A 13,595-nucleotide genomic window follows, 5' to 3' on the forward strand; every position below is an offset into this window, starting at 1 on the left:
GAAAATAGGAAGAGAGAGAGGGGTGAGAGAGATGAGATGATAAAGACAAATAATGAGAGAGATACTAGGAGATACAAATAGAAAAGTAGAAATAGGGAGTGTGTTTGTGAGTGTAAGTGATAGAAATATATAGAGATAGCGATATGGGAGGTGACACAAGGTGTGTGTGTGTGTGTGGGTTTGGGGGGGGGGGAGATGTGGAGATGGAGATAGAGAGGGAGGGAGAGATAGAGACAGATGGAGAGAAATATAGAAAGGATAGAGAAGTAGAGAGATATAGAAATAGGGAATGATATAGAGAGATGGAGAGATAGAGTGAAACAAAACATTGAAATTCGAAAAAAATTATGTTTGCAATAGGGAGAGAGGGAGAGATAGGGATAAAAATTGGGAGAGATAGATGGGTGAAGAGAGAGTAAACATAAATATTATTTGTGGTTGGTTATTTGTAGTGGAAAAAGTTGGTGAGAGAGCTTTTATATTATATCTATAATAATCTATATAATTATATACTATAATGAATAAATGTGTATATATATGCACGTATTAAATTTTGATATAATATATTAATATCTCTTTGTCTACTATAATATATAAACATAATTATATTAATATATTTATAACTAATTATATTACAATTATATATTAAAATATAGACTATAATTATTCAATTTTATATTATAAATTATTAAATTAAATATTATTTATATATTTATAATATTTTAAATATTATCAAATAGATATTTATAATTATAAAGATATATAATTGTTTATTTTATCTATACTATATATTAATTATATAGTTTATAAGAAATATGTAAATATTAAAAACCTTAATTCATTTAAGATATATAAAATCTAATAAAATAATTCATTTATTAATATATTTATAAATAATCGTATTACAATTATATATTAAAATATAGACTATAATTGTTCAATTTTATATTATAAATTATTAAATTAAATATTATTTATATATTTATAATATTTTAAATATTATCTAATAGATATTTATAATTATATAATTTTTTATTTTATCTATACTATATATTAATTATATAATTTATAAGAAATATATAATTATTAAAAACCTTAATTCATTTAAGATATATAAAATCTAATAAAATAATTAAATAGTTTAAAAAATGATTTATTAATAGTTTAATAAACAGACCAAAATAACATCAATAAACAATCAAATAAAAAACAATGCAATGACAGTATGAAAATATGAAAAATATGAAAAATCTCTTGTTTGAAAAGTAAGATGAATAATGAATCTATCTCATTTTTCAAGCACAAAGTTCAATGTTAAGTACTCAGACAAGCTATTTCCACTTTGTGCGTATATGGAAAAGGCAAGGTATATAAGAAATGAAATTCGAGAACAAAAAAAAAATAACGAAAAAAACTGACTTTCTCTAAACACATGTGCGTGGGACCGTTTCTTTAATTCGGACCACCAACTACAACTATTTCCTCGAGCCGGGAAAAAATGTGTTGTCTGTGAGGAAACGGTTGTCAAGTCAGGATGAAAATAAAACTTATTGGACAATGATACCAAAAAGTTCTAAATATAGACAATGTATTTGGTCATACATGCAGTCAGAATAAAACCAACGAAGGAAATTGTCTGAATCGTCTTGCAACTCCTGAAACACACTATAGACCATTGATTTGCAAAAGTTAGCCGGTGCACTCCATAGTAGGAGACGCCTTTGGTGTAATAACCATGAATTAAGTAATTAGTGATTATTCTAATTTTATTTTATTTTAAACTATGCCTGGTAAACTTTTTAGCGTGACCGGTGACGCTGGCACGACACACCCTCTGGCTCCAAGTGAACGCTTTTGACCTGGAGCTATGAACCAGTGAGGCCACAAATGGGGGACCTCATCCCCACACTTCACTTGTTCAAATTTACGAGCACAATGACCCAGTGAAGGCACAAGACCTTGCAAGCACAGTGGCCCAGCAGGGATTTGAACCTTGGTGGCCGCTTCACCAACGAAGTGTTTTAACCGCGACACTACATGTCCAAAGACTAATTATTTTGGTATAATGAGAATGATATTTTTTGTTAGAAAATATGGGATTCATTTCATAGTGTGATGGTTAAGTTGTGGTATTGTTGATAGTGCCATCAAGGTTTAAATCTTCCTGAGCACCTTAGGCCAAGTTAAAAAAATTAGTGATCAATCAAAAAAAGATTTATAAAAATAAAATTGCATTCAAAAAAAAATTAGAACATTAAAATTTTATTTTTATGTTTGTTTATTATAGTTTTTTTATCATTAAATGGTAGTTAAGGGGTTGCATCTTATATTGAATATAAGATGAATTTTACATGCATGATTTTTGTCTGACAAAGCCCATAAACGAGAGTTGTGCCGAAAATCCCAAAGTGCACCTAAATTCATTACTACTCCATTAACCACATTGGAGAGATAAGCTACAGTCAACTAAAAATAGTGACTACAAACTAACAATAATCACTTGTATCAACACTCATAAAATGCAAACACCACAACTTCTAATACATAAGCTCCATATGCATTGAATCAACCCAATGAAAGGGGTGCCTTAGATTTGTACAATCCTTCAAAATCTTTACCTTTTAATGTTGATCATAAAGTCATTTGATGCTTAAATTTTGAAGGAGTTGATCTTTTTCTTTTAACTTATGTCTAGTCTTGATCTATTTGGGAAGCCTCAATACTCATAGCATGTAGGGAGGCCAGAGGCTCTTGGATGTTCTCCTAATTAGTTGATATTGTGAACATAGAGACAACAAAGTTACCTTCAACGAGTTTGATTGTAGTAGTTTCCACTAAAGCATGATCCAATGAATCCAAAGTTGGAGAGGGTAAATTCTTTGTGGGATTTGTTGAGCCTGGATCTTAAGACAAAACCTCACCATTCCATGGGCTAGGATGAATCATATAGTATTGAGGCTCAACCCCAATCCACCAAGTGGGCACGTTACTTGAATCTAGATTATCCCACTCATGTGTTGTCATCTTCTGACATTAAGGTGTAAAGTGGTCTATTGAGAGGCATTTTCAACATCAAAAAGCAACCTTTTCATAGTCAATTGGTTGCATCTAGCACCAATCTCCCGCCTTCATTGAAATCTTTGCAGAGAGTCCCTTGGATAGGTTCGTTTTCACACATGTTCGTGCAGAAGCGGAGCTTTGGTAACTAACTATCTCATTTAAAAAGCAATTCAATATTTCCCTAATGCATTCCCAATGACGTGTAGACAATCCAATTCCCAAAACTAGAAGGGAAGGTAAGGTAAGTGTGTTGGAGTTTCCAATTGATTGCCCAAATATTCCTAAGAATTAGCCTATCTTCTATAAACAGATATCTAGATTAGTGGTCAACAAACAAGAATCAATCATAGAATGATTAATTTCTTCTACTCTTTACGCTCTATTAGACCTAGGTGAGTGTACCTCTACAATATTTAATGACTAAATGCAAATAGGAAAAAATATTGCATCAAAGCAAATAGTTCTCATAGGATCTAACTAGAACACATATAATTCACCCTTGAATTGGCTCTATTCATCGTTATTTATCTTTATAGTGCAAGTGATAATGAGAATTCTCCCTATTCCAAGATTTGCATATTGCCTCCATTGCTCTTCTCCTCTTTGTGGTATGATGGCTCTCAGATATTGTGCCGGTAACCTGCAAGTGACACAAAGATTCAAAGTTCATGATTCAGAGTAATTGTCAGGATTGAAAATGGAGATTGAATGCTCAATTTATAGATAATTGGTGAAGATTGATTGAAAGGTGGAACAGATTGATCAAGAGGTGTGAACTCGGGTGAGCTCAAATGCAAGTTGATAGTTGAATTGCTAATTGTAGGAGTGAAACTCGATAGATTGAATAGATTAATTGAGTCAACTGATTGAAAAAAAGATGACTAAAGGAAGAAAAAGAATGATTGGTGGAAATAAAGAGGATGACACGGAGAGCTTAATTTAGAAAAAGCTAACTGAAATATGGAAATAGAAGTTGAAGAGATAAATGATTTACTTAATTAATTGATTTAATTAATTAATTTAACATGTGCTTGCATTTAGATTTAGATTATTAATTTAATCTTTGCATGAGATATTATTCAAATAATTGAACTTATTAATTCAATTTAGTATTTGAATATATTTAGAACTTAACTTTGATTTTCAATTTGGTTTTTGAAATCATGCACATGTATTTGAATTTGGAAGAAATTAAAAGGATATGAAATTAGAATTTGGAGAACTAGACGAATCAATTAGTTAATTAAATAATTTAAAGAAACTATTTAATTATTTAGAAATAGAATTTAATTAAATAATAAAGATTATTTAATTTAAAGGATAAAATCACAATTAATTAAATAGTTAATATTTAATTAATATTTAGAAGAGGGTTGAATGATTAGTTGATTAGAGATAGAAATTGAATAATTAGTAATTTACTTAAATAATAAAGATTATTTAAATTGGGGAATTAACCATAATTAATTAAATAATAAATATTTAATTAATATTTAGAAAATAATTAAAATGATTAAATGATGATAGAATAGGAAAATAGAATAATTAATAAGATGAAGAAATATGAAATTAGAAGAAAGATTAATTAAATTAATTAAATAATAAAGATTTTTTAATCAATTAGAGGAATAATTAGTACATGATCAATGAGAATTTTTAGATGTCTACAACAACACTTTTCTCATGCTCCCGGTAGTGAATGTTATGCCAATGAAAGCCTCCTTTTGAACTTCCTTTTGGTTCTCCTTCAGAGTGGTTGGCCTGAGTCATGCCAATAGGTTCTTTCATTGTTTTGGCTAGTCGGGGTAACTTATGCCGCTAGCTCAAATTTGATAATTATGCTAATTAATCTCTTCTTCATATATTGTTTATACTTCCAATCCTCCATGGAAACTTCAAATGTGCTAATAAGTGACAGAGTCTATCACATAGGCCCAAAGAATATGCTTATAAGGACCCCAATACTGCCATGATGAAATTTCCTCATGTAGTCCCTATTCAGTGACAACCCTTAACATGCCCCAGTGGTACTTGTCCAATTTGAAAACAAGTTTCAGTAGGATCTTTCTAATGATGCAACATATCTCCTACACATGCAATCTAGCAATAAATGCTCTTATGATGAAAATATACATATAAAGCATCAAACAAATAGCATATAATATTTTGCAAAAATATGTGCTAATAGGATCCACCTAAAACCTGGGAGGATGTTGATTTGACATGTATAGTAGATTTTCCTGGTGGTTTTGGAGACAAGAAGTTCCATTTGTCTTTCCTAATATGATACCCTAGGCTTGACAACACTCATGTGGCAAGCTTGTGCAGTAGGAAAAGAGGGTGGAAACCTTGAAAAAAAGATTGAAGGATGGTCTAACTTGGCATAAGAAGGACCCTTGGACAAGTGTGGACCCTTGGAAAGTTTAATCCTTTAGTTCCTTTGTGACTGGTGAAGCTTTTGAGAGCTTGAACCCCAACACCGACTATAAGAGACTAAATAGGATCAGTAGGGCTTGACCATCCATACTAAAAAACTAGATGCAAAACTTTGGAATCTTGTAGAATGTCCAAAATGGTATTCGAATATCAAATTTATTCAGGGGGTTGTTTAGGTAGGTTGTGAGACAAATCAAGAAAAGTCCAAATGCAGGGCTAATTGCTTGTAGCCCTATTTCCTAGGTCCAAAAGAGTAAAAGATACAAAGGGATAGTAAACACCCATCTAAGGGGTCAAGATAAGTGAAAATACCATATAAAACATGTGTAAACACTCACATAGGTTAGATTCAACCTTTTGAGTAAAGATCTTGTTGCTTGGGGTTTGGGGTTGTTAGGTGTCCTTGGTAGAAGGGTTGAAACCTTAGGGGTAGGAGACTCCTTGTCAGTTGTGAGTTTTCCTAAATGAAGAGATCCTTAGGAAGGATCTAGGGAAAGCTCTAGAAACCTTGAGAAGGTTAAAGACATTGGTCCATTGGACGGTACCAACCGGAGACCCTTTTTTGAGTAAAAACCAAGAAAGTGATATAACATCCCAAACCCCCTGCATCAGAAGCTTGAAGGGTGACATGTATTTTATGTTGCTGATTGATGACTATTCAAGGATGATGTGGGTTACTTTCTTAAGGGAGAAGTTTGAAGTATTGTAGAAGTTCAAGATTTTCAAAACTATGGTTGAGACTGAGACTGGACTGAAATTGAAGTGTCTGAGATCTGACAGAGGTGGTGAATTTACTTTTGGTGAGTTTAATGCATTTTGTGAAGAGAATGGGGTGAAGAGACAATTATTTGCTCCGCAGACCCCTCAACAAAATGGTGTTGTGGAGAGGAAGAGTAGAACAGTTTAGGAAGCTGCTAGAACCATGATGATTGAAGGAAATGTTTTGCATATCTATTGGAGAGAAGTTGTGAGTACTACTATATACACTTTTAATCGGGTGCATATCAAAGGTGATACCTGTAAGACTCCTTATGAGTTATGGTTTGGTCATGTTATTATAGTTAGATATTTTAGAATTTTTGGTAGAAAATGCTATATCAAAAGAGATGAAGATCTAGGGAAGTTTGATGCTAGATGTGATGAAGAAATTTTTCTTAGTTATTCTACTAAGAGCAAGGCCTATCGGTTTTATAATAAGAGATTGAGAAAGATAGTTGAGAGTGCTAATGTGAAGGTTGATGAAGGCAATGAGAGAAATATTAGATGCTCTAGATATGATTCTGATGGTCGGGATGTTAGTGTAGATAAAGGAAAGCAAGTACATACCCAAAATCAAATTCACATTATTTTGGAAAAGCCTGAGAATGAAGGACAAGATACAAGTGCTAGTGCAGAAGAAAGAGGTCAAGAGTCTGAAAATCAGGAAAATCCTAAGACTCCCAGGTATGTAAGGTTGAATCATTCAGAGAATTAGATCATAGGTGATAAGAATAGAGGTATGATGTGTTGGAAATTGACACTCATTTGATAGGTTTCAATATGTTGTCATTGATGGCAACATGTTCTGGTTTTCATATTTTGGTTTGGTTGTTTATCGATAGACACTTCACCGGCACCGACACCAACATGTATCTTCACCAGTAGGAGGATTCTTTGGGTACCAAAATTGCAGGCCGACATGACTTCATTAGGATACCTGTATTGGAGGTCGACATCATTTGGGAGATCCGACAATCAACAATTGATTTTGATATTTATGTATATATGTAATTGAGTCGACATGTATATTTATTTTGTAATTATCTATGTAAGCCAACATAAGGCATGAAGGATTGTAAAGGTATATAGGTCAATTGATTAGATCATTTTGAAATATGTAAGAGATGAAGTAATGTAATATGAGTGAGAGAGATATATTTGTAATGCGGGGAAAGTTGGTTATGTAAGAGGTTATTCCGGTAAGGGTTTAGGGTATCAAAATCGGAACAAACAGAGCTTGAATTGGAACTCTATCAGGCATAGTAGATGCAATAAATGAGTTCAATTTTATGTTTTCATATTTAGAGTAACTGTAGTTAGTGAGACTCCTTTGTGGTGAGCAATGTTCTCTAGGCTGTAAGCCTTCCTGCATGTGCAGGCCCCCATATTTTATAATTACTTCATATGGCCAATGGATTGATACCGTGGGTCACAAATCCCACCGTGGTTTTTCCTGTTTGAGGTTTTCCACGTATAATTATATGTGTTATGGTATTCATTTGTGTGATTGGCTTATTGATTGATGTACTTTCAATCTTATATGTACTGGTTTACCGGTTGGTGAATGCATGCTTTAATAAGGTTAAAATTGATCATTTTGGTAGAACACTGATTCACCCCCCCTCTCAATGTTCTTGGATTCCAACAATTGGTATTAGAGCCTTGTGCCTCAGAGGAAGTTTAATAGCTTGAGGAAGATCCAAAATCCAAAATCCATGGATATTAGTTTGGAGAAGCAACTTGAGGTAGCACTTGAAGATTATGATGTTGAAAGGATGAAGAACTTGAAGTTACAAGATGAATTGAATTCTGCTCAGGAATTCATTCTTATCCTATAGGAGAGGTTGTCATCTATTCAAGCTAGGAGGAAGGAAATTTTGCAAAATTAGGATAATGAAGAGAAGGATGTCGTTAATGAAAGATGTCATAAGCTGAGTCAGGAGAACATGGTCATGAGGAATGAAATGCAAGCCCTAACTATGAGAATGTTAAAGGAGATTGAAGAGCGGAAGATGAATGATGAAAATCTTGGGAGATCTCTTAAAGATAGATCTGAAGAATGCATTTGGTTGGTTCATGAAAATGATTTAATGATAACTGATTTAGTGCAATCACAAAGTAATGAACAAGAACTTGAAAGACAAATGATAATTCTGAGAGATGACCCGACTATTGCAAGTGAGTACAAGGACAAATTCAAGGTTAGTTTAGCACAACCTAATGAATTATTGAAAACTCAAAGACAGAATGGAGATTCCAGTGGACTTGGATTTGAACAAGGTGAAAGCTCCAGTACTACAAATGAAGATCAAAATCAGAAGGCATCAGTAAGGCAACTTAATGCTTACAAATTTAATGGTAGATGCTTTGTTTGTGATAAATTTGGTCACATGGCTAGGCAATGTAGAAATAGAGCAAATCAAAACTATAATTTTGCTCCCAGTCAATGTTCTAAATGAAATAAGTAAGGTCATAAGACAAAAGATTGCAGAATGAATGTTAAATGTTATGCATGTGGAAAATTTGGACATATGGCTAATCAGTGCAGGTCAAGCAATTATACCAGTTTTAGCAAAGCAATTTAAAAGAACAATGTTACATGTTATGCATGCAACAAGGTTGGACATATAGCTAAGTTATGTAGAAGTAAAAATCCACTGGTTAACAATGATGGATCAAGTGATAAAGGAAAAGAGAAGGTCAATGAAATCCGGCAAGATCATATCAAGAAATGGGTCAGGAAGTCAGATGATCAATCAATAGATGGAAATGCTCCAGTTACTCAACCAATTGAGGAGGTTACTCCTGCATCGAAAGGAATCTCATCCGGTAACTGAGGCAGATGCCTTAGGGGTAGGCAAATTTCATGAAAATATTGCTTAAGCCCTGGGAAGAGGTTCTGGAAGATGTTCCAGACATTGGAAATTCTTATCCGGCATAGAGATGTTCGACCGAGGTTCGGTATCTTTCACCAAAATTCATTCATATCAATGACAGATTAGGGTTTCTTGGAGGTTAAAAGTTTGAATCCACTTCATTTATAATCACCTTGCATTCAAAGAAATTAAGAGTGATTTAGAGCGAGTCTAAGGTGATTCAGTGCGATCTGATATCTTCTTCAGCGTGCGATCAGAAGAGTTCTTTAGGGGTTCACTGACAACTATTTCTCAAGTACTTATCGATATTATCTTTCATCATGGAAGCGGGATCATCCTTTGCACCTACTTTTATTTCAAATCCTAATGTTGTTGAGGTTAAGGATCATCCTAGGCCGATTTTCAAATGATGTCCGCATATTGCCACCTTGGATGATTCGGTTGGCGCTTTTTCTCGTGTCCCGCAAGGAGTTGTATATGTGGAAGATGTCAGAGCATACATTCACTACCACATTGAGGATTTATGTACCAGCGATATTAAGAGCATGTATATGAGCGAGTTGATGGGAGACTCTGGAAAGATCAAGCCCGAGTACAAGCACATTGAGGATCTAGGGTTTACCGACATTATGGATATCCCTGAATTTGAGGATGAGATTGTCAGATATGTTTTGAGAAAAGTGCATGGATAATTCATCTGGTTAGACAGACCTTAAAAGATCTTGAAGGAGGCCATCAGGGCCATCACCGATTTGCCACAAATTGGTCAGCATTCGAAGAAGAAGATTTCTAATGATCAGGTTAACAAGCTCACCGACGCAACTTTAGACCGGCGATCGACGAGGGTTAGCATCATCACAGACAGAGACATCAGATTTGGTAGCACGATTATTGGATACAAGGTAACTCGATCCAATCATCTTAACTCTGTTTCTAGCTCCTGCATTTATGTCGCACATAAGACCATGAGAGAAAATGAGAAGTTAGATCTATGTGGATGGATGTTAGATGAGTTGTTAATTAACCTTGGGAAGATCAAAGGAGAGAAGAAGGGAACATTTCGGTATGGAAATCTCATTGTCTGCTTGATGCTATTTTTCATTAATGAAACTCTTGGTTTTAGGAAGAGACAATGGGCATTTGATATCCCGGTAGGAAGACAACTGAAACAATCTATTGCTTCTCTGGGTAGTCAACAAGATGATAAGGTTTGGGGTTACTTCAAAGCATTCCAGAATGATATGAATTCTAGAGAGAGGGTTCCAAAGGAAATTATTGAGAAATTCTCAACCAAGATATGCTTCATGGTTAACAAGGATGAAACCTTGATGGAAGAAGTCAAACCATAGAAGATATGGATTGAAGAGACGGGTTATGAAGTTGATGGACAAATTTTAGATGCTTATGCAAAGATGTTAATTGATGCACCTATTGATGAAGCTAAGAAATCCTTTGGTACAGTAAAACAGAAAAAGCAAGAGGTTGAAACTGAGTTTAACAGGAAGAAGAGGGAGAAACAATAGGGCAAGGCAAGCAAATTTGTTGAGCAAGTATCTTAGGACATCGAGGCATTAATGGATGTTGTTATAGAAAAAAGAAGGAAGAGGAAAGAGCCTAATTTTTTTTATTGAGCCCATTCCATCAGACTCGGGAACTAAAGATGACACACCCTTAGCATTCAAGAGGGTATTGAGGAAGAAAGGTGAAGAATCTAAGGAGGAAACAAGGAATCAACTGGTTAGGAAGGGTACAATCACGGTACTGACAAAGAAGAGAGCTCCAAAGGAAACACCTTTTGCTCGATCTGGTACTGGAAGAAGAAAGAAGATGGATGATGTACAGACCTAGCAATGGTATCCGATAATGTAACTATTATTCCACCCAAGACTTGTGCAGAATTGGTAGATGAAATTACTAAGGATGGTATGTTGAAAAATGTACAATTTTATTACGAGCATTTGGATAATGATGAACAAAGAGAAGTTAAGGAAGCAATTGTTTATATTTGCATATATATAAGAAAGCTTTGTTGGAAATTGAGAAGCAAATACCGACACAACTATATGACAATTTAGATGCTAGAAGATTATCAGCTATGGAGGAGGATAAGCAGATAAATATTCATGAGTTGTTAACTACATGTGGATCCATTACTCTAGAGGAGTTGGATAGGACACTTGAGGTTGCAGATAGAAAAATCTTTCACAACAAGCATAAGATGGTTAGTCTTATGTTAGGAAGGGTTAATGAGATAATCACTGAGACCCATAAGGCATGGGTTCAATTATTTGCTTCAAACCTTGGTTTTTACACTTCACCAAAGGCTAAAACAAATACTACAAACATCCTGGTTGAAGGGAAAGGAAAAGACAAAGGTATAATGGGTATTGTAGACACCCAAAATTGTCATGTCTAATTAAATAAATATCTTTATTTATTTAATTATTTTAAGCCTAATTCTTCTATTAATTAAATAAATCTTTATTTATTTAATTAATTCATTTATCCTCTTCTAGCCTTATTTCTCATTTAAATAAATACATTTATTTATTTAAATTATCCTTTTCCTAAATTAAATAAATATCTTATTTATTTAATTGATCTCACTTCTTTTATTAATTAAATGAATCTTTATTTATTTAATTAATTCATTAACCTTTTCTACTTATGACACATGTCATTCATCTCTTAATTCATACACTACCTACCCCTTTCATTATTTTATTATTTCTTTTACCTACCCTCTAATCATAGCCGGCCTCCTTTTACACCTCTCAATCTTATCCCTCCATTTCATATAGTGTCTTCTATATAAGGAGATGCTTCCTTCATTATCAATCCTAATCAATCATTCTAATCAATCTATGCACCCCCCCATTGACTACTTGACTACACTACGCTTTTGAACATAGGCAATCCTACTTGCAACCACATTCCGTTCTTTGTTGAGCTCTTGTGCACATAAAATCTGAGAGCAAAGATATCAAGCAAGATCAATGGAGATCCAAACCCTATTGGACATGTGATGGTATAATCTTTGTGATTTCATTTGATTTGCATTGTCTTAGGTAATCTTCATATGTTATGGTGGATCTTTGTTGTTGTTAGGCTAGGGTTTTGTGGTTGAATTCATTTAGCCTTTCAATATCGTTATTATTGTATCCATTTTCACCATAAACATTTTGGCACGCCCCGTGGGACATGGATTTTTGCTAGATCTGTGTTTTTTGCAGATTTTTCTAACCATATATTGTTGTTTTGTAAAACAATTTGGAGAATATTCTTGTGCAGCTAGGGTTTTGGACACAAAATCAAGATCTTGGAGAGATTTGATCATATCTCACAAACGGCTTGAAAATTTTGCACCAATTTTTTTTGCAGGTTGAAGAAAGTATTAGGAGCTCTCAATCCAAAATTGAGAATTTTTGGAGCACATTTTCATTTTCTATGAATTTTTTATGATTTTTCATAAAAAATTAATTTTGAGAGCAAATGAGAGAATTTTTTGGATTTTCTTACATTTTTGGAAATCTCTCATAATTATACACAGGATCTATTCTTTGTGATTTTAATTTTGATGCAAAATATTTCACTAAAAATCAGATCTTTAAAAATTAGGGTTTTTCCTTATTTTGATCCGATCTCACAAACGAATTTGAATTTTGGCATAAATTTTTTTGTGCAGTTCACGAAAAGTATCAAAAGGATTCAATAAATTTTTTAGATTTTTTGGATTACTTTTTCAATTTATATGAATTTTTTATGATTTTTCATAAAAAATTAATTTTGAGAGCAAATTAGCGAATTTTTTGGATTTTCTTACATTTTTGGAAATATCTCAGAATTATACAGAGGATATGTTCTTTGTGATTTTAAATTTGATGCAAAATCATTCCTCAAAAATCAGATCTTTGAAAATTAGGGTTTTGCATTATTTTACTCATATCTCACAAACTACTTAGATTTGTTGCAGAAATTTTTTTATGCAGGTTTGGAATACCATCAAGACTCTCCAGTAAAAATTTCATATTTTTTGGATCGATTTTGCATTTTATATGAATTTTTTATGATTTTTCATAAAAAATTAATTTTTGGAGCAAATTAGCAATTTTTTTGGATTTTCTTACATTTCTAGAAATCTCTTGAAATTTTACAGGTGGTCTTTTTTTATGATGAATCATATCTTTGAATTGGTCAACAAAACGCATTGTTGAAGGCCCCTATCTCACAAAGTCTTTTGGATCTAAAATTTACCTAACCTGTGTGCTTGCAGGAAGGGGTGATCATTTGAAACAATCCAAACTACTAATAAATCTTTGTTGCAGGTCCTTGGCAAGGGTTTTTGGATTTTTATTGTGTGCCTTGTTTTCATAGACTAGCAAACACTTCAATTGGTGCACTAAAATTGAATCATTGTCTTTTGTGTCTTGAGCAATAGGCTCTTTTTGTTTAATCTTTAGAGGG

This window comes from Cryptomeria japonica, chromosome 8 (genome assembly GCF_030272615.1).
Source record: "Cryptomeria japonica chromosome 8, Sugi_1.0, whole genome shotgun sequence".
In the NCBI taxonomy this organism is placed as follows: domain Eukaryota; kingdom Viridiplantae; phylum Streptophyta; class Pinopsida; order Cupressales; family Cupressaceae; genus Cryptomeria; species Cryptomeria japonica.